This window comes from Ascaphus truei, chromosome 4 (assembly GCF_040206685.1).
Source record: "Ascaphus truei isolate aAscTru1 chromosome 4, aAscTru1.hap1, whole genome shotgun sequence".
NCBI lineage: Eukaryota > Metazoa > Chordata > Amphibia > Anura > Ascaphidae > Ascaphus > Ascaphus truei.
In genome coordinates, this window is record NC_134486.1 from 67,782,739 (window position 1) to 67,804,289 (window position 21,551).

At 42.0% G+C, this 21,551-nt stretch overlaps 2 long non-coding RNA genes across 3 annotated transcripts in view; both read right to left on the bottom strand.

The window, feature by feature from the left end:
- Positions 1 to 7,815: 7,815 nt before the first annotated feature.
- LOC142491948 (uncharacterized) lies at positions 7,816 to 11,146 on the bottom strand. Of its 2 annotated transcripts, XR_012800609.1 has the most exons (4): positions 11,024 to 11,146; positions 9,340 to 9,408; positions 8,365 to 8,444; positions 7,816 to 8,177 (listed from the first exon to the last, which is right to left on the bottom strand). It is a non-coding gene; the product is annotated as an uncharacterized LOC142491948 (long non-coding RNA). The 2 variants fall into 2 exon arrangements; XR_012800608.1 differs by lacking the exon at positions 11,024 to 11,146 and having other exon boundaries at positions 7,819 to 8,177; positions 9,340 to 9,451.
- Positions 11,147 to 14,067: 2,921 nt separating this feature from the next.
- The window catches only part of LOC142491949 (uncharacterized), a 68,690-nt gene continuing 61,206 nt past the window's right edge, over positions 14,068 to 21,551 (bottom strand). The window contains exon 4 of the long non-coding RNA XR_012800610.1: positions 14,068 to 14,524. This is a non-coding gene — a long non-coding RNA (uncharacterized LOC142491949). The remainder of the gene's footprint in view (positions 14,525 to 21,551) is intronic.

Below are 21,551 nucleotides of genomic sequence, written 5' to 3' on the forward strand. Positions count from 1 at the left end.
ACCCCTGGTGGTCACTGTAATAGTGTGAGGATTCGCCATTCTGTCCCCTTAACCCTCACCTGTCCATCAGGTTCCAGAAGCACTCAAAGAGGACATCCCAGCGGTGGTTCACGTTCCCGGCATGTAGGCAATGCATGGGCCCCGTCGGTCTCCGCGGTCCCATTGCCCCAGGGTGCACTCTCCCCCCAGCGGCAGTGACGCACGGCGCATGCGCACTCTCTCCAGTGTTCTGTGGTTTCCGCCCCCGCTCTGACAACGGAGGTACGCAGCACAGCGGTCGAACACGCTCCTCCCGTCCCGTCTCGGGTCCCGCCTATGATCTCCGCCCCCGCACTGATGCGGATGCCGTGGCGCGCATGAGTGGCGCGCGACCGGGTTGCCAGTATGATGCGTGGATTACGCGTGGCGTGCGCGCGCTCTCCAGAGGTCCCACCCCCAATCCTAATCGGCTGCACAATAGGACGCACCTGCAAGATCCAGCAGCCTATCAGTGAGGGCTCCTCCATTTCTTGCTTGCCTCACATTGGAGGGAGGTCCTATATATACCCTGTCAGTACTCTCCTGCATTGCTGAGCATAAACTCCTGTTTTGTGATGCTGCTTCTCACGGCATCCTGCCTTGTCTGTTTCTTACCCTGCTGCCTGACCCTGCCTTGGACTTGGAACTTGTGATACTCTCCTGCACTGACCCTGGCTTTGGAATACGATAATCCTGCTCTCTCCTGCACTGACCCTGGCTTTGGCTCTACGACGACTCTACTCTCTCCAATCCTCACCCCGGCTACGTACCCCAACTATCCGCTATTCTCCACTCCAAGACCCGGAAAGTACCACGTTTAGGTGTTCCTCTATAACCCCAACCCCAGCTTGCAAGACTATCCTACTCTCTAGATGCGCCCTCGCGGTTGTGGTCGGCGTTCTAAACCAATCCCTACCTCAGCCCCGCGGTCGCGTCTCGTTTGTGGTGAGCTACGCATTACAAATAGATAATATGACATGTGACATGTAAGCACAGTAGTTGCTCTTTTTACTGGGCCTTTGCGGCTTCCATATCTTAGTGCAGTGATTCCCAACCAGGGTTCCGTGGGGCTCCTTAAAGCAGTCTCAGGGGTTCCTCCTATGGACATACCGCCCCCCCACCCGCCCTCCCCCTGGGGGTGGTTTTTTTTGGTATGTATTTTATAGGGTGGATTGAGTGAGAGTGGGGTAATTGACGAAAGGTAGGGGCGAGAGTGAGGGAAGAGAGGGGAGCAGGAGGGAGTGAGTGAGGAAATGAGGGAGTAAGAGTGAGACGTAAGGGATAAATACATGCGAGGCGGGAGGGGGGAGAGTTAGTGAGATGGATGAGAAAGAAATACATGGGTAGAGGGTGGGAAATAGAGGTGGCTCGTGAGGTATGAAATGTTGTGACTGACCCCTGTCGAACCTAATATGTGTCAGCCAGATAGGGGTTCCCCGAGATTTTTCGAAATACTTCAAGGGTTCCTCCAAACAAAAAAGGTTGGAAATCACTGTCTTAGTGGATGGCCCTCGATGCTTGATGACACCATTGAGCCAACAGTATTTAGGTGAGGAAGGCACCTAGCTATCCCAGGAATGCTGAAGGGGCACATTTACCTGTGCACATGCTGAGAGAGCACAACAGAAGAGAAACTAAATGTAATTTACCCCTTTTTTTTAGTATGAATGCATTACATGTTTTTTAAGATGTGGGAATGGACTTGAAGAAAGGCTGTAGAGTTCGAATGATAGAACCCCCCCCCCCCCATATTCTTTGTTTATTGTATAGCTGCACTGATACGCCAGCAATATTTGACAATTTTTTTCATTTTTTTGATGTGCGTGTTATTCCTATTCTTTTCTCTTGTGCACAAATTGCCTCTCATTAAGGCAGAAAGTGCCTCTAACAAAGGCAGACACAGTGCCTCTCACAAAGGCAGACACAGTGCCTCTCATTGAGGCATGCAGATAAATAGTTCGCTCCATATTTTGAGCGTTCCATATATGAATTAGGCCTTGTTTTTTTTCCTCCCCTTTGGCAGTTCAGATTTTCAAACTATGAGAAGTAAATGGGATGCTGTCTAAATAATATGGGAATGTTACTGCAATTACTGTATGTATATTCACATGTATTTTGTTATCGATCTGACTGAATACGACTGATTATGTTTCTGCCAATTTGTTTTACTTGTGTTTTCTATTGTGCTGGAGGTCACCTCTTTGCACCATGCATGCACTATCCATATCTAAAAATGCACCACCAGAATAAAGCCTATCTAATTGTTTTTCCACCTATGCGAGTCTGTCCTCACCTAACTATGCGCTACATATGTTACACATTTTCTGTCTTGTTTCATTGGCACTTCTGTATTTTATATACTGTAAAGCAAACAGCATCGCTTTGATTATACTGATATACCGTTTTCCCTTATGTAAAATTATCTTTTATCTGTTTGTCTCCTATCATGTTGCTTGGATTTCTAAACTTTCTGGGGTAGAGAATTCCCATATTTCCTTTCCTTACCTGTTTAAACATTGTATTTCATTTATTATGGCACTGGGTACATGTTCAGTACTATGTAAGAAAACATTATAATAATATTAACAGGGGAACAATTTATCAACTTACCTAAGCAATCTGTCATTTATATCTCGTCATCAAAATCAGAATTGGGTGTCTCGTCATTCCTACGTTTTTTGAATTTTGGATTGCCATAACAGTGCTGGTAGTGTAGCCATAGGCACCAACAGGAAGGAAAGCAGTGAGGTGATACTGTACACTGTCCTACTGTAAGTGCTGCGCTAGATGCCTTATCTCAATCTGCCTCTCCATCCATCGCCACGTGGTCAGTGTTGGGCCTGGCTGATCAGGTTGACTCTTTGGGTGGAGGTGGATATCCCACTGAATGCAGCCAGTTGGTTTCCTACACTTTCACCCCGTCATTATCTTCCAACATTCTGTATCTTCACTGGACTGATCCTTGAACTCACTGGGGCCTATGCACTAAAGATTCATTAACAAAATCACTGGGCCATTTAAATCACTGTTTTTATGAGCGTTGCTATCACGGTATTCAGAAAGCCTTCATTACCTGTCATAGAAAAAATTCACAAAACGGGCGATTAGCCGGTGATCTGATGAATGACCCTCTGAAAAGGCCTAACCTGGCGAGTTGTATCTGCTGCAGAGAGAGCTGCTCTGAGAGAGCCGTCCTCCCTTTGCAAATATCGCCCGAAATGTATGTGTATAAATTTTAATTTTGTTAATAGTTTAGATGAGCAGGGGTCTCCTGAGCTGAAGCGCATTGGTTTCAGCCTCAGGGACACCCTACTTCCCGAGATACAGGCCCCGTTATGGGGTGCCGGTATCTCCTATGCATTTTATTCCCATGGTCAAGTGACGCGGACATTTAAATGAAAAGGAGATACTGGCACCCCATAACGGGGCCTGTATCTCGGGAAGTAGGGAGTCCCTGAGGCTATCCGCTATGGTAATGAAGTTTACTGTGAATGCATTTTTATTGCATAGGATTCATGCCAGGGGTCTCTGATGTTAATATTAATGGATATCAGCTCCAGAGATTCCCGGCATCAATTCTATGTAGGAAAAATGCATTTTGTTTCTAAGGGCCTCATGCAGTAAGCGACGAAAATGTGAAATCGGCAAGCTTACCGATTAGCCATGTTATTGGCGATTTTCCCTCTCCGTATGCAGTAAGTGCCGAATCCCTTCAGAATCAAGCCGAAAACCATTCCGCCCACTCTCACGATGATTTGCCGATCACACACAGGTGTATCGGCGTGCATGGCGGGGTGCTGTTAGGTTCGCCAAACAACATTCTTGCTGAATCAGGCAAAGCAAGCATGTATTGGATAGCGCGCCATATTTAAAGGCAACGTGTACTGTTAATCATTCTCTGTGTTGTTGGGAGTGAGAGAGAGAGAGACGCACAGAGCTGGGCGATTTAATATTTGCATATTGACTGAGAGACTTGTTGTGTATTGTGAGAGCTTTGTCCTTTGTTGTTTTGTTTACATCTTTGTCTTGTTTTGTATGTGGGAGTGTTTCGTGTGATTGGCTGTACATTTGTTTTCTGATTTTTGTGAGTGCTAGAGGTATGGCCGCAAAGTGTGGGAAGAGTGATGCTGGTGTGAGTGGTAGTGCTACTCGTGCGAGTGCGCGTCGGAGTGAATGTACTGTTCAGGGGAGTGATGTTGCTAGGAGTGCGAGTGCTGTTGCTGGGAGTGCGAGTGCTGTTGCTGGGAGTGTGAGTGCTGCTGGAGGCTCAGTTGCTGATGGGGTGTCTGGTGGTGGCGTGCTTGCTGGTGGCCAGCTTTTTGAGTCTCTTCCATTGGAACAAGGAGAGTCCAGTCAGCAGCAGTCAAGCTCTGAGCCTAAACGTGCTCGGAAGAAACGTGTGAAGCATCCACGTAATCCTCGCTTCAATGACCAGGAAAATACAGCTCTTGTCACTGGGATTCTGGAGCACTATGACAGTCTGTATGGACATTTAGTAGGTAAGTGTACCTTTCCATTCATTCTTCAAATACATGTGATCCTAGGTCATGTGAGTTTTGTTAATATGCAAATATGGGTCCATAATATCTATCAATGTTAATTATTGTGGAAACACATCTTTTTATCATGCGTTACAACGACAAGAAAACTCACGCGTTCAATTTACGATAACTGCATACAATATTAATGCAAGCTTCCTTACATGTCTAGGTTTCGAAGTTAATGCTCATGTGCTTCACATATTACACCTAAACCAGCATGTTTGCTATCTCTTGGAACAGCTAGCAGTGTAGGAAACTGGTGGTTGTATTATTATGAATTAACGTCATATATTTTGTATGTATTTCTAGTGCGGGCAAGTTCATCAAGCAAAAAAGAAATGTGGGACAAAATAATAATTGGTGTGAATGCGTGTGGGAATCGGGTCAGGGACAAGAGTAATTGTCGCAAGAGATTTGACGATATTAGGGCTAAATTAAAAAAGAAAATACAAGACCAACGCGTGCATGCTTCTGCCACTGGAGGTGGGCCGCCAGCACAACGTCTCATCTTAACTCCATTGGAGGTGCTGCTTCGGGAAAAATTACTTCCCGTCGTCGTGGAGGGTTTGCCCGGTGACAGAGACATCGGAATTTATTCCTCACAATTTCCACCAGGTGAGAAATGTTACTGTACTAGGCGTGTCGTTGCTTACAGTTATTTTACACATTTCCGCTGCTATTTATACTTTCTTCCCAATATAAGCATACCTACATCTATATATGTATATATGTCTGTGTCTCTCTCTCTCTCTCTCTCTCTCTCTCTATATATATATATATATATATATATATATATATATATAGAATCCAATGCACAGCCGGCACACCATATGCAAGTAAATAAGTTTTGGTGCTTATCCCATAAAGCAATAACAGACCATACGATACCGGTTGCAACACGACATCAAGGGACAGCACGCAGGTAAGTAAATCAAAAATGTTCTATATTTGATAGAAGACACTCTCTCTCTCTCTCTCTCTCTCTCTCTCTCTCTCTCTCTCTCTCTCTCTCTCTCTCTCTCTCTCTCTCTCTCTCTCTCTCTCTCTCTCTCTCTCTCTCTCTCTCTCTCTCTCTCTCTCTCTCTCTCTCTCTCTCTCTCTCTCTCTCTCTCTCTCTCTCTATATATATATATATATATATATATATATATATATATATATATATATCAAAATATTTTATGCTAACACTGCCATTCTGCTTTTTAAGTAATCTTTTTCTAACTACCCTTTTTATGTTGGCTGAGCTTCTGTGTTGAAATAGGAAGTATTGACCATATTAGGTACAAACCGGGAAATTAAGTACGGTCTCAGCTATTTTACCTGGAATCATGTGATGTACGGTAGTTTCCAAATAAATGATTTAATGACATGTTATGTCTAACATAAGCACAAAATAAGGGAAATGGAAATTGGCAAATATTCACCTTTGTTTCAAGGCCTATATAACGTGACTGTAAACGCTTAATAAACAGGAGATATTTTTGACCACACATTGGTGTCAGACTCAATTATTTCTCCTCCGAACGTTCGATTACTTTTCCAGGGCTGTAACAGTTGGGAAAGGCCTCCGGAGGTGTTCGATCCGATGTACTGGAGACGATCCCTACATATGCTGCAGTAGAGGATTTTATTATTAAGAACATATATGTTGTAATCCTACTAAAAGCATTAAATAATATACCACGTGGCATTGCGTGCTCATTTGCATGTCAATTCCCACAATCCTTTGCTGCAGTGGAAGGAATTTATGGTGGACGAATATGGGGAACAACAGGGTACCACACATGTGTAAGACATGTTAATGACAAAATATTACTAGGTACTGGTGCAGAACATATATATTATATTAATGTGTATTTTATTTATTAAACTCCTACAAACACGACATTACTGCCTCTTCAAATCATGCATCTAATATATTACATGCAACGGCCAACAAACATCACTTGCACTAACAAATGTGTTTTGGTTTATTAAAAGGTCCTTTTTTGCTTCATCTCATATACAGACATCATAATGAGGCACACGTAGCATATGTTATGTCATTGTGTTCATAGCTTGCACACTTCAGAGTAATATTTTGCTCATCTACCATTGTGTTAAAGCAGCTGCAATTAATATGTAATCACAGCATACACATCAACAGAGGGGGTAGGGTTCAGCACACAGCCAAATAACAGGGTCATGTTACGGTCAACTTTGTTGACACCATTTTCACCTGCTTGAAGTAATTGAAAGGTCTGGGTGATTACTGTTTTTGGGGGAGGGACTACCGTTCTTACAACCTGACTAGCAAAACAGAAGGTAATCACAGTCATTTGAAAGGTTCACTCTAGGTACTAAATCACCGAACAAGCCATTAGCTATCAAACCGTACGTCACACATTCGTTCACTTAGATCTATAGTTCAACTGATATCAACACCACATTATCACACACTGCATGTGTTGTGTTATTGAGTGGCAGCCACATTCAGCCGTGCAACAGCTTCTATTAATGTACCACACATATCCTCTAACAAAAACTATTACTTTTCAAATATGACCTTCTTAATGATAAGCATTGTGAAAGTTCATCTCATGATAGTTATGTACATTATTATTGTGATATGAGTACACAACATATGCAGTGTATGTCCAATATTAATTATATTATCCTAACGCATTACTGCATAAACATAGTATGTTGTATGTTACAGAACTAAAAAGCCCTAAGTACACTGGCATGTACATTGTAATTACAAATATTTATGTTCACTTTGCCACACACATTTTCAGTTCAGGAACTGATGCTGTTAGTTAGCCATAAAAACTCAACATACAGTAACTATCTTCAATATTTACACATGTCAATTAACAACTGATGTTATTGTTCTATATAGTTGCTCCTGGAGGACATGTGTCACCTGAGACGGAACAAGTGTCTTCACCTGGGTCATGCAGCTCATCACACCTGGAAGATAAGTGTATGAGGTGCAGGACTTATAATATGTTCACTTCAATATGTTATGTTAAAAATGTTCATTATTTGTTTTGCACATGTTATTTAAAAGGATTACTTACTGTCAGTGAAAATGAACTTTTTTAATACAACATGTATTGTGTTTGTGATGTGAAGTATCATGTAGGAGTTGTGAGTTTTGAACAACTTTTCATTCATTCTTATTTCACACTGAGTCCAAACAGAATTCGTAAGTCAAGGTACATTTTAATGTGACGTTATAAAACGTATGAAAACATGTTAGGTGTTAGTTATCACAGTGTATAATTACATAGTAAAACAGCTGAGATTAACATGCCATTTCATTATGTGTACATTTATTTTTAGCACATGATGATGATGATGAAGATGATGATGATGATGATGATGATGATGATGCCGCCAAAGACACAGAAATGCAATCAAGTGACCATGAAGAGGTTCCCATTCAAAGAGTTACACAGGCTATTCCTACAGCAACTAGCACATACGCTGCAATAGTAGCTTCTGAAGAAATAATTGTTGAAGCAGAAAATCGTCGCCATTCAGATCTGATGTCAGTGCACGAAAGGATGATATCACTGCAGGAAGAAACGATATCACAATTGTCACATCTCCATAGAGTCTTCATTGAAGTGCCTAAACAAATGCAAAAAATTAACACGTCATTAGAAGCAATAGTTGTTCAGCTAACCCAAGCTAATCACTTGAGAATGACTACAGCAGCACATCAATTCAGCTTTACACCATCAGAGGATGGATGTTTACATGCTACTACTTTTTCACCCCAGTCATCTGATGTTCATTCCCCAGGTCGGGATTTTACCGGTAAAGTAGCTGAAAGTTCTGTGCATGTTCCTGACAACATCCTACCGCTGCCATCTGTAGAAATTCTGGAGCTGACACCTACAAAGAAGGCGCCAAAAAGAAAAATGCACAAGCAGTTACTACTGACCAGTTTTTGGACACAAACCAAAAAACCCAAACATGAAACGGAGCAAGCATCAGTTGTGCACTGTGTACCAACTTGTTCACAAGTGTCACTGGCCACAAGCCCTGCCCGTGAACAGTCACTGCCCACAAGCCCTGCCCGTGAACAGTCACTGCCCACAAGCCCTGCCCGTGAACAGTCACTGGCCACAAGCCCTGCCCGTGAACAGTCACTGGCCACAAGCCCTGCCCGTGAACAGTCACTGGACACAAGCCCTGGCCGTGAACAGTCACTGGACACATGCCCTGCCTCTGAAGTTCTACAGGCCACAATCCGTGCCCCTGAAGTGCCACAGGCCAGTCAAAGTGGCTCTGTTGTGCTTAAAGTTGTAGCCAAACGGAAAAGAAAAATCCAAGAGACAACAAACAGGCCTGTGACTCGGTCTCAAAAGGAAAAAAAATAATAAATGTTATAATTAACTATATCTGTATTTGACCTTGTTTTGTTCACTTGAGATTATCTAATGAATATTGTATGTATGATGAAGACCTGTTGTTTCCAAACATTCAAGTATGTCCTTGTACACGTGAAGGTTTGGAAAGATTAACAGTCCTAATGAATGAATATTTTAATTTATATTTATGTATTAATCATCTGTTCAGTAATGGTCCAACATTACCCAGTTGCTATGTTTAGAGAAGCTGCTATTCACTTAGCTGCAAAACATTGTATTTGGGTGTGTTTCATAGGTATTTGAGCTAGTCATTGCATGTGAATATTATTCACATGCAACTTAAATCAAACATCTATTTAAGCGGTAACATCTTTATTGTCCGTGTAGAGCAGGATTAAGTATTAAATATTACTTACCTTCACCTTGCTTGAACCTTCTTAATGTTGTCCTTTCATCATGTATGAGTACTGGTTTCAATCCCATATCTGTGAATGTTTAGTAATATATATGTAGTATGTAGGGATATATGTACACACACACGGTGTAATAGTTAAAATATATATATATATATATATATATATATTTTTTTTTTTTTAACTATCTAAACTGGTATATATATTTTTTTCACAACATTCACTTGATTCTTCCTTGTGAAAACACAGTATTATAATAATAAAGGCCTAATGTTAGTGAAATATACATAATCAGAGCCTATAACACTATGGCCCTAAAATTATTATTAATCACATAATTCACTCATGTTCATGACCATTTAAATAGGTTTCATACAAGGCCTACTTAGTGGCATAAATATGTTCAGTGTACAACTGGATTAAATAGATATATTATAGGTTCTAACACTACAGGCCTTCTAAACTAACAAAAGGCCTTGTTTGATGGTAAATCTAAATTCGACACAGCTGAATGTAATAGGCCCTCAAACATACTAACCCTGTAATATTGTACCATTACAAAAAGTCAAAGCAATATAAAAAACCCTGTTAACATATAAGCCCTTAAATACAGTTATACAGTATACACACATATTTAAATATAGGTTTTAGAGACATATATATATATTGAAATATATACATATGTATATGTGTTTATGAGATATTATATATATATATATATATATATATATATATATATATCTACATATACACACAGTTAAACTCTGTGACACAGACAGGGAGTTAAGCAGACAGAAAGATACACAGGCAAATGTAGCAAAAAACATAGAGCAAAAAACATTTGCAGCTGTGTGTATATCTCATTATATTTCTGTGTAAGCACTATTTTCATAATGCCAACACTGTTTTTGTCCTCACCCACATTGTTATTTAATGAAAATCCGACACTTGTTTTGAGAATGTAGATAAAAAAACCTTAATTTGACTTTCACAGTGAAATGGCAATCAGAAACCACAAATGTCTGCCAATTATTTTTACACAATCGAATTGGTGTTTGCAAAAAAGAGTGAAACATGTAACTTTTATGGTGGCCTTGAGTAGAAACCCACAAAACAGATAACATTTACCTAGTTTCACATTCTCAAGAGAGAACGTCCAACTCCACTCACATTATTTGAGACGCTGCAATGGCTGAGGATCTAATTCTCAACATGCATCCACACAAAGCGTATAAAGTAATGATTGCGGAGGCGATCATATCAACTCAAGAAAACAAAGCCAACGTGGGCCAGATCTATGATTTGATAAGAGCAAAATATCCTTATTACCAAGACCCTGGGCGTTCAGGAAATTTTAAATCCTCTGTAAGATTCATTTTATCAAAAAATGAATGTTTTGAACGTGTGCAGGATAACCTACATGAAAGTTATGGATTTTGGCAGATTGCACCGCAATTTAAAATCACCATGGAACATGGTACATATCTTCTGATAAATAGCATATTTATTCCTAATAACAATAGCAATGGATCCGCTACTACTGTTCCGTGTGAATCGATACCTGCTGCAATATCTGCACCCTCCATTCCTGAAACACACATGCTACAAGAACATAACTGCTATGATGTTTTACAAAGCCTTTCTGCTGCAAACGCATTCGAATGGCTACACGAAGAAATGAACGTACTTCCGGAACAATTGTTTGAAGAAGGCAGTGGCGATTCCTATGAGCGCCTCATGGAGATGTGTGTCATACAGGATTCAGCGGTTGGCTCAACCATGGATGCAAATGCATTGTCTTTCTGGAGCGAGCAGTTGTAGCCAGATGAAGTGTTACTTCTAGAAGAATGGTAAATATAACAATCGTTATGCGTTGACTCACCGTTAAAAATTTAAACTTTTGTCTATCCACCATTTTTACTTTAAATGCGTGGATACAGCGTTACATTGCAGACTGCATAACATGTAGCGGTCACAAACACATTGTTTCCTATTACAATATACTAGAACCAGAAAGATTAGTACACATTGGTCACGGAATACATATTCCTACTTTCCTATCTCATGAAACATATAATAGCAACATGTTACCATAACTGTAACACACACCTGTTTCTTTATCATGCAACATCTACAAAAAAAAACCGGGTCGGCCACATATGATGTGGGACCCTTGTCATGTGCCAAGGCGTCCTTAAAAAGGATTACGGATGTAAGGCCCGCCCCCAACCGACGTGCGCACGTCAAAGCCTATTGGCTGTGTCGGTTGTTATAGTTACGGTCACTGCACTGTGTCATGCGTGCGCGTCTGTGTTTGTGGGCGTGCACTATGCGTTAGCCCAATGTTAATTCTGTGGGAGGAGTGTTTGCGTGCGCTTCACGCTGGCTTAACATGATGTCACATGTATTGGATTCGCGCATTGTGTGATCGGCCGTTCTTTCCGTCCACACACGTCTGTTTAAAAAGATTAGAGATGTACGCGTTTAGAACGAATGTAGTTTCGCCTTCATTGGATTTGAAATAAATATTATATGGTTAATGGTATTTACAACATGTATTGAACGCACAACGTATGCATTGTTTTGCGCATGCGCTAACACTTTGTCGACCCAAGCGTGAAGTGCGTGCGCACAGTAAGATGTGCGCGCACATTTTTATGTATACAGCCAACGGACAGTTCATATACATAGTTATGCGTGCAACACAATTAACAAAATGATCAATAATGATGTTTAATTGTAACCTTGTAGTTCTAACATATAAGTGATTAACGCGTGGATATACACAATCATATAGAGATGTGTAACGCGTTGTCACGGCTACACATATATTAAGGTGCCATCTTTGACCATAATGTGTTTGCTGTTTTTCAGAGATGTCGGGGAAGATTCAATGGGATCAATGTATGATTTCAGAAGAGTCTAACGTTATATGAGATGATTGTGAGGAGGAGCAACCGACTAATATACTACATATGGAACTATTTAGATATTGCTTGCAGTGCATATTAAATAACAATACAAAATGTGATCCAATTATGGCTATATTGCATAAGCACTTAATTAACATAATGATGTTGCTAAACAGTGCAGTTAGAAAATTTAATGTGTGTTCTTTATTTAGTACTAACATTATATGGCATGGTCTGTTTTATATATAACAACCATTCCCACTCTGAATAAACATTTGTGTAGTATATTGTGTAATGGAACGTATGAATGTAGAAACTATGTAAAGGAGACTTACAACCAACTAGCCATTTCATGTAAAAATTTGCTTGTAACATGGGAATGTTGTTAAAATGGTTTGGGACTGCTGCAAAGAATGTTAGTGGCAAGATGTAGTGGTCAACTACAATGCATGCAGTTATGAATATTAGGTCAACATCATGTAAACAATTACGTTAATGTGTATATTTCATGTACCAAACTAACTGTAGTTTTCTGTGTTTATTAAACGTTCAACACATACATAGTAAAGTGAATATGATGATATAAGCTACCATAATAAATCTGATGTTATCATTTGACGGTGTTATACATGCATCATACACAAATTGATACAGACACAAACAGTTGTATTGAAAAGTGTGCCTATGCAAATGTGCACGTGATTGACGTTCATATGTTGATAATACTTGTAAATGATCATCATAATAATGATGAAGTGACATGAATTACATGACAACTATATTAACAACATTGACATTGGGTGAAAATAATAATGCAAAATTACACTTAAATTTGAGACACTATTGGGTTTGTGTTAACAGTTTGACACTTGTTACATGTAGGTCACATCAACACAGATGTGTGACTTATACATACACATGTGAGAATGTTAAAGTAATCTTTACTAATAATGTACAGCATTACTAATAACATACATTGCAACATATAATATGTACAAAGCATTGGTGTGATTACAGGCATTCATGCATGGACTGTTATGATCAGTCAATTGCATCCGTGATTAATCATCTCCCGTAAGGATAAAACTATCAGCATTTATCCCGTTCTCTCCACCCACCTCTATATTAGAGTAATTGAATTTTTAAGGGAACATACATTAAATGTGATTTAATGGCACTAATCATTTTCTAATACAATGCTTATGAAACCTCAATAGTAGCTAAATGTATGTACATGATTCAGAAACTACATGCATGTAAAAATTAACGTTTAGCAATATGTTGTGTTTTAACATCGTATAATTAAACGTCTATTGAGGTAGGCACATCTTATGACAGATGTCAGTTCATATACATACCATGATCAGTCATAGAGGAGATATACCTATAATACAATGGAACAATATATACATTTCAAACATTGACATGACATCTTCACTAACGTAAGCAACACAGCAAAGTGTGTATTTGGTGTTAAATGTGAAACACCATGTATATTTTATCACATAACAAATGAAAAGCAGCATGGTGTACACATCATATGGATGCGCATGTTACACTGTAACAATAACATTGTATGTAAGCATACTGCAAGAATGAATGACTATGGCCATAGTATGTGTATTGTGTTAGCATCATCAACAACACAATGCTAAACAATTACTCATTTGTTACACCAGTTGTATTCACATACACACAACTAATTTACAATCGAAGAAGGATTATATAACCTGTGCAACAATAACATACCGGTGCCACATGCCTTTGTGCACACAGCAGAGAAGAGAAAGGTGTGCAACCCATATTCATCTGTGTCCTAACAGAAGGGTATGTAAAAACAAATTACTGTTAATATAACATCATTAATATATAAAAGTAGTACTATGCAAATATATTTTTTTACTTACAAGAAAAAAACGAATTTATGAGATTCTGGCGTGTCTGGCCACCACTGGCTGTTTGTTCATTTTCAGCAGCTACATGGGTGGGATGCTCCTCTACCAAAGCCTCAGCTAGGTCTGATTGTACATTATGTGTGAGTGCCACATTGTGCAAAATGCAACAGGCAATGATAATATCAGACACTTTTTGTGGCTTGTATAGAAGAGCCCCACCAGTTCTGTCGAGACACCTAAATCTGGTCTTGAGTAGGCCAAATGTCCTCTCTATAACAGATCGCGTAGATATATGGGCTGCATTGTACCTCTCCTCTGCTTCAGTTTGAGGGTTTAGCACCGGAGTCAAGAGCCACGGCCTAATTCTGTATCCTGAGTCACCTATAATCAATGGAGCACACATAAGCTTACATTAGTAATAAGATTCTACAATGAAATGATTCCTAAACAAAAATGTGTTTGGTGTTACAACATCCAAATATGTACTCACCCAGCAGCCAGTTGTAGTTGTTTGTGGAAAGTGAGCGACCACGTCAGGAATACAACATGTAAATAAAAAACATATAAAGCAATAATTGTGCAGTATTGTGATTATTTTTTGGCTTGTTCAAGAATCTTGGCTCTTGGGGAAAACCTACTTACAGCAACATAGAAGAAAATTCGCATTTGTCTGACTCTGTCAGGTAGTGGAGAAATTATGAGGTTTCTTTAAGGTGTACTTATATCCTCACTTGGGGGCCTATGCAGAGAGCAGCGCTATTTCGAAATTCGCCATTTTTTGGAGAAAATCGCGCAGAAAGCAGCAGAAAATGGCGAGTTCCGAAAAAAGCGCCAATTTTTCTTTTCTATTTGTAAAACTCGCCTCGCGGCTGGCGAGAACCTCAATCTCGCCAGTTTTAAAAATATCCTAATGCAGAGAGGCGCGAACGGCATCTAGAGGCTGTTCGCGCCAATAAAATGGCACGATTGTCTCCTTTTTGCCTCGCCAGAAAAAATTGGCAAGAAGCTGCCGCTCGCGGCCATTGCAAAGGGAAAAAAAAGGCGCGAATTTGTTTTTACACGTTTCTGAAGCGCGCATCTCGCCAATTTAAACTCGCCACACGCATCCATGTTAAACATAGCAGAATTCGCACTTTTCTGCATATGGAGAATAAAACTCTCCAAAAAAGCTACTTTTTAATAAATTCGCCAATTTTAAAATTCTATGCTCTCTGCATAGGCCCCTTGGTCTTGACACATATGGATAAGCTCAGAGTTGGTAAGATTCAAATTCCCATAAGGTATATGTGGACAAAGAGCAGAGAAATAGACCGATGGTGTAGGTTGTAGAACAGGATTTTATAAATAGCAAGTTAAAAGACATGTACTCACACTCTGTACATGTATATAATGCACATAAGGGTATCTTTAGCGCTGTGTGCGCTCGCTGTCGCTTCTCCCCATCCTCCTCTATCCCCAGTCCTGCTGCCGGCAATGGCGTGTGACGTCACGTCCCTCTGAACGGCTGATCGTATCCAAAGGAGGCAGGCTGTGGCGCGCTGGGAGAGGAATCGCGGGTGAATTCAAACGGCTGGAATCTGGAGTCTTCTCTTCAAAGCAGCTGCAGCTTGATGAGATGGCTCTACGCGTTTCGCTGTCGCATACAGCTTTGTGTAGCTGACGAAGCTGTATGCGACAGCGAAACGCGTAGAGCCATCTCATCAAGCTGCAGCTGCTTTGAAGAGAAGACTCCAGATTCCAGCCGTTTGAATTCACCCGCGATTCCTCTCCCAGCGCGCCACAGCCTACCTCCTTTGGATACGATCAGCCGTTCAGAGGGACGTGACGTCACACGCCATTGCCGGCAGCAGGACTGGGGATAGAGGAGGACGGGGAGAAGTGACAGCGAGCGCACACAGCGCTAAAGATACTCTTATGTGCATTATATACATGTACAGAGTGTGAGTACATGTCTTTTACTTGCTATTTATAAAATCCTGTTCTACAACCTACACCATCGGTCTATTTCTCTGCTCTTTGTCCACATATACCTTATGGGAATTTGAATCTTACCAACTCTGAGCTTATCCATATGTGTCAAGACCAAGTGAGGATATAAGTACACCTTAAAGAAACCTCATCATTTCTCCACTACCTGACAGAGTCAGACAAATGCGAATTTTCTTCTATGTTGCTGTAAGTAGGTTTTCCCCAAGAGCCAAGATTCTTGAACAAGCCAAAAAATAATCACAATACTGCACAATTATTGCTTTATATGTTTTTTATTTACATGTTGTATTCCTGACGGGGTCGCTCACTTTCCACAAACAACTATGACTGTACCTGTGGGAAATCAAAGCATATTTCCCTGGAAGGTTTGAGAAGTATCCTGTTGGGTAACATTATTTATTTTTATTATATTTATTGTTTGAATTTGATCACAACACTGTGTATTTATTAGGGAACTGTGGCGCCTAGGCAAGTCATTTAAGTACATCTCACCCAGCAGCCAACCATGTCCAAAATGTCCTTCTTCGAAAGCATGGAAGACTGAAGAGTTCCTCAGGATAGAGAAATCGTGACTGGAACCAGGGAATTTGGGTACCACATGCATTATCCTCATCGTGGCATCACATACCACCTGGACATTCAGTGAATGGTAGTGCTTACGGTTGCGGTAAACATGCTCACTCTGACTAGGTGCAATCAAAGCAACATGGGTGCAATAGATTGCACCCAGCACACATGGTATCCCTGCTATGTGATAAAAGCCATTCCTGACTTACAGCCACTCTGTCGCCTCTGTAGGAAAATGAATATAATTCCTAGCGCGTCTATTGAGTGCATAGAGAAACTGGGTAAAGGCCCGCGAGAATGTAGATTGCGAGACCCCGCCCACTATGCCCACTGTTGTCTGGAATGACGCGGAAGCAAGATAATGTAATGAGCACAGCATTTTAACAAGCCCAGGGACTGCACGACCTCTGGCTGTCAAAAAATCTAAATCTCCCCTTATCTCTTCATAAAGAGATAAGATTGCTGCAGAACTCAAACGATAGCGACTTACTATCTCCTCCTCACTCATCCCATCTAACAGGGTTCTCTCCCTGTACACACGCGGACGAGGCACAACTTGTCTCCTCTGTCTTCTCCTCTGATCTCCTATCCCTCTTCCTGTCCCTCGCCCTGTCCCTCTCCCTGTCCCTGTCGTATCCGCGTGCCTGTCCCTGTCACTGTCCCTGGCTCTGTCCCTCCCTTGCCCTATGTCATTCTCTTCATCTGCAAGCCACTCATGCAAAAGAATGTTCCGATGTCTCCTAAACAATCGCAACATTTTGAAATGAGTAGCTGTGAATGAGCAGGTAATGGGCGTCCCTTAAATAGGTATGTGATGATGTCAGGTGACATAGTAAAATGCAAGGTGTTACATTAACATATTAAAGTACTTGGCTCCCAAGCTGTCTCCATTTGATCTAAGAAGTATTTGTTCTGTGTATTCAGCAGGGAATCATGATATTTGACAATGATGTAACTTGAAGCTTTGTACAAGCATTGATTGAAAATTATTAGTGTAATGTGCAATGCATGTAACACTTCTGAACGCAACAGTCAGTCATGTAATTAGACAAAAAGCCTGAGATTGACGTCGAAAAAGTTTGTTGTAACATGTCTAATTAGCCATGTTATTGTCACATGTTCACAACAATGAATTCTCGTGTGCATATGCATACATTTATGTAATGAGGATAGTTGCTATTGAATCAGTTTGAAAGGTGTAACAATGATTAACTAGTGTAGATGTGTGTATAAGTTAGCTTGAAGTGCTTGTAATGCAACGTTTACAATGTAAACATGCAATGTGATTGACTGTCCAATAACTGACGTCATGAAAAAAGGGAGGACCCAAAGTACATGTAAACATGAGAAGAAAGATGTACATGAACGTTTAAAGATGCGTTACACATTACAAGCATTGTGTAATGTAAAGCAACATGAATATACGGTGGATGTGTTAGATGTGTGACATGTGTAACATCATATAAACAATTGTCGCTCAGTTCAGTAAAATGTGTCATATGATGTGAGGTTCTCCTTTAAGAGTTGAGTATAGGATTTTCCCTTGACACATCATCACATGATGAGTAATGTGACACGCAAATGATGAAAACATATAAAAGTACAATGTTAATCAAATAATACACGTCAGGTGTGACACAATGCAGTGAATGCCCCCCACACTGTAATGCTAATCACATTTGTATTGTGAGCAATGGAACGTAAACAGTACTATAATGTTATACGTCCCCGCTCCATTGACTCCATTGATGTACAGATGATTTTTTTTTCTAAGTGCCGTTCCGGCAGCCTTAGCGATCGTTCTCCCCTCCAACTTGCCAACTTTAGTTGGCGGGAGAAATTGGCAATGAAGTCTCAATTTCTTGGTGCCGATCAGCCCTGATAAGCTGATTTTGCTACTTGAATACAGCCGAATTAAAAAAGTGGCGATAAGTGCTGAAAACAGGCTTATCGGCAGCAGACTGGCCATAACAAAATTATCGGCTACGAAACCTGCCGAAATCAAGCACTTATCGGCGCTTACTGAATCTCAAACCCAATTTTGGCAGTAAAATGGCGAAAAAACCCTTATCAACGCTTACTGCATAGAGCCCTAAGTCCCACTTCTCTGCAGGTTTAAAACACCTTTACGCAAACTTTTCTGGCGTGAGGATTCTGTGATAAAATCACCATTCTAGAACGGTGATAGGTGTTCATAGCCTAATCACTAGAATTGCACGAGTTTATGAACATGCCGAAAAGCGGTGATAAGTGGCTTATCAACGCTGCCTCAGTGATTTTTTTTTATGAGCAATTTTTTTTTCAGCAATTCAGTCTTTTATCACCCACTTATCACCGCTTAGTTAATAGCAGTAGGCATTTTGGGCGATAAGTGCTTGAAGTGCTTGATAAGTGGCTTATGAACGCTTACTGCATAGGCCCCACTATCTCTTATTGCCTTCTCCAACACATTTCAGTGTACTTCAATTTCAACCACAATCATTTATTCTATTCCTCCCTGCTACTTTTACTGCTCTTTTCACATCTCCTACCTTGTACTTTTGCCCTGCACTCGTTGCATCCCCTAGTAGTCTTGCCCTGCATAGGCAGGCAGACAGATTTCCCAGCCATAGTCTACAGATCTGAATGTGGGCAATGAGGCTGTGCAGGGTGGGTTCATCATTATTGTGACTGCAAAAGAAGGAGGCATGGAACTACCACACATGGGGGCAGGGCCGCCAAGAGGGGGGGTGAAAGGGCACTGGCCCTTAAAAAAATGGCGGTGATTCCCCGCGGTTCCGGCGCGCATGCGCAGGACAAGCAGGGCCCACTCACCCCCCCCCCTGCTCCCAACGCGCATGCGCAGGGCACGCTCACCTCCACCTCCTCGCTCCCAACGCGCATGCGCAGGGCCCGCTCCCCCCACCACTCCCGACTTGGGACAGAGGGGGAAGTACCAGCTACTCTTGTGCGGCCCGCTCCCCCTTCGATCTCAACGTGGGATGGAGGGGGAAGTACCAGCTCCTCCTGTGGCCTGCTTCCCTCCCTCCTCCCCCCCGCGGCCAGCTTCCCACGTGCCACCCGAGCCAACCTCCTGCGCGCCGCCCGAGCCCACCTCCCGCGCCCCCTCCCCCCCGAGCCCACCTCTCGCGCCCCCTCCCCCAAGCCCACTTCCCGTCCCGGGCAGCTGCCGCTGGGATATCGGGGGCAGGAGGGGGAAGCGTCCGGCGGCAAGCTGCACCCACCCAGTCTAGGTAAGTCACCCCACCCAGTCACTGTTACTCACTGTCACCCATTGTCACCCACTGTCACCCACCCAGTCACTGACTGTCACCCACCCAGTCACTGACTGTCTCCCACCCAGTCACTGACTGTCTCCAACCCAGTCACTGACTGTCACCCACCCAGTCACTGACTGTCACCCAGCCAGTCACTGACTGTCACCCATCCAGTCACTCACTGTCACCAACCCAGTCACTGTCTCCCACCCACCCAGTCACTGTCTCCCACCCAGCCAGTCCCTGTCATCCACCCACCCATTCACCCACCCACCCAGTCACTGACATTCAACCCATCCACCATCATTCAACCCCACCCACCGTCACCCACCCACCCACCGTCATTCACCCACCCACTCACCATCATTCATTCATTCATTCAAACTGTCATCCTGTCATTCACCCACTGTCATTCACCCACTGTCATTCACCCACTGTCATTCACCCACCATCATTCATCCACCGTCATTCACCCACCATCATTCACCCATCTGTCATTCACCCACCTGTCATTCACCCACCAGTCATTAACCCAACTGTCATTCACCCAACTGTCATTCTACTGTCATTCACCCACCCAGTCACTGTCATCCACCCACTCACTCACCCACTCACCCACCCAGGCAGGCAGTCACATGTCTTTTGTTGAAAATATAAAAATAAACAGGTTGCATTGTAATGTTTTTTTCTGTATCACAATAAGAAAACAGTTAAGTAAAAGTTGCGCGCTAAAAGATATTTTTTGAGGTAGTTGCGCTATGGGTCTGGGGGGGGGTGCGCTATGGGCTCGGGGGGGGGCCTGCTCCTTTCATTTGTCCCGGGCCCCATGATTTCTGTTGGCGGCCCTGCATGGGGGGAGGGGTAAGGAGACAGTGCGGGGACACTTTCCTTCTCCAGTTTTCACTTCCACTGCTAACCATCAGATCACCTACTGCTCTTCAACTTCCTTTCCCTCATCACTCCTAAACTCCTGCCCACCCACCCAATCTAAGCCATCTCTCATCACTCCCAAATGTTTTGCCCACCCACCCACCTGAGTCCCCTTTACCTTTAAACTCCAGCCTTGACTCCACCTGGGCACCCTTTCCCTTAACTTTTAGCCCCCACCAAACATCAGTCCCCTTTATAATTAAAACTCCAGCACCAACCAAACCTCAGCCTCTTTTACCCCCAATCTTTCACCCATCTAGTAAGCCCCCCCCCCCAGCCAACTGGATGTCCACTGGCCTGAAGAACGCTCCCCACTGTTTGCTGTCCAGAGTGGCTTATGCAGTCTGCCACCACCTATCCTACTACCCTTCCTTCCTTTTATGTAAGAGACATAAGCCCTTTTTGAAAACTATTACCTCTCTAAGAAAGCCATATTACATGTTAATGTAATATTTACTGCATGTAAAGCTACTGATTTAATTCCAAATTTCTATATTAGAAAAATGTGTACACATCATTCAGTATTTTGCTTTGAGTTAAAATAATGCATTTCAGTAAAAGTTGTTGCCAAGAGACCAGGTATAATTTTTTTTTAACCTGATGAGTGGATGATGGCTGGGTGGGTCATGGCTGGCCATCCTCCTTACATTTGTCCTGGCCCCAAG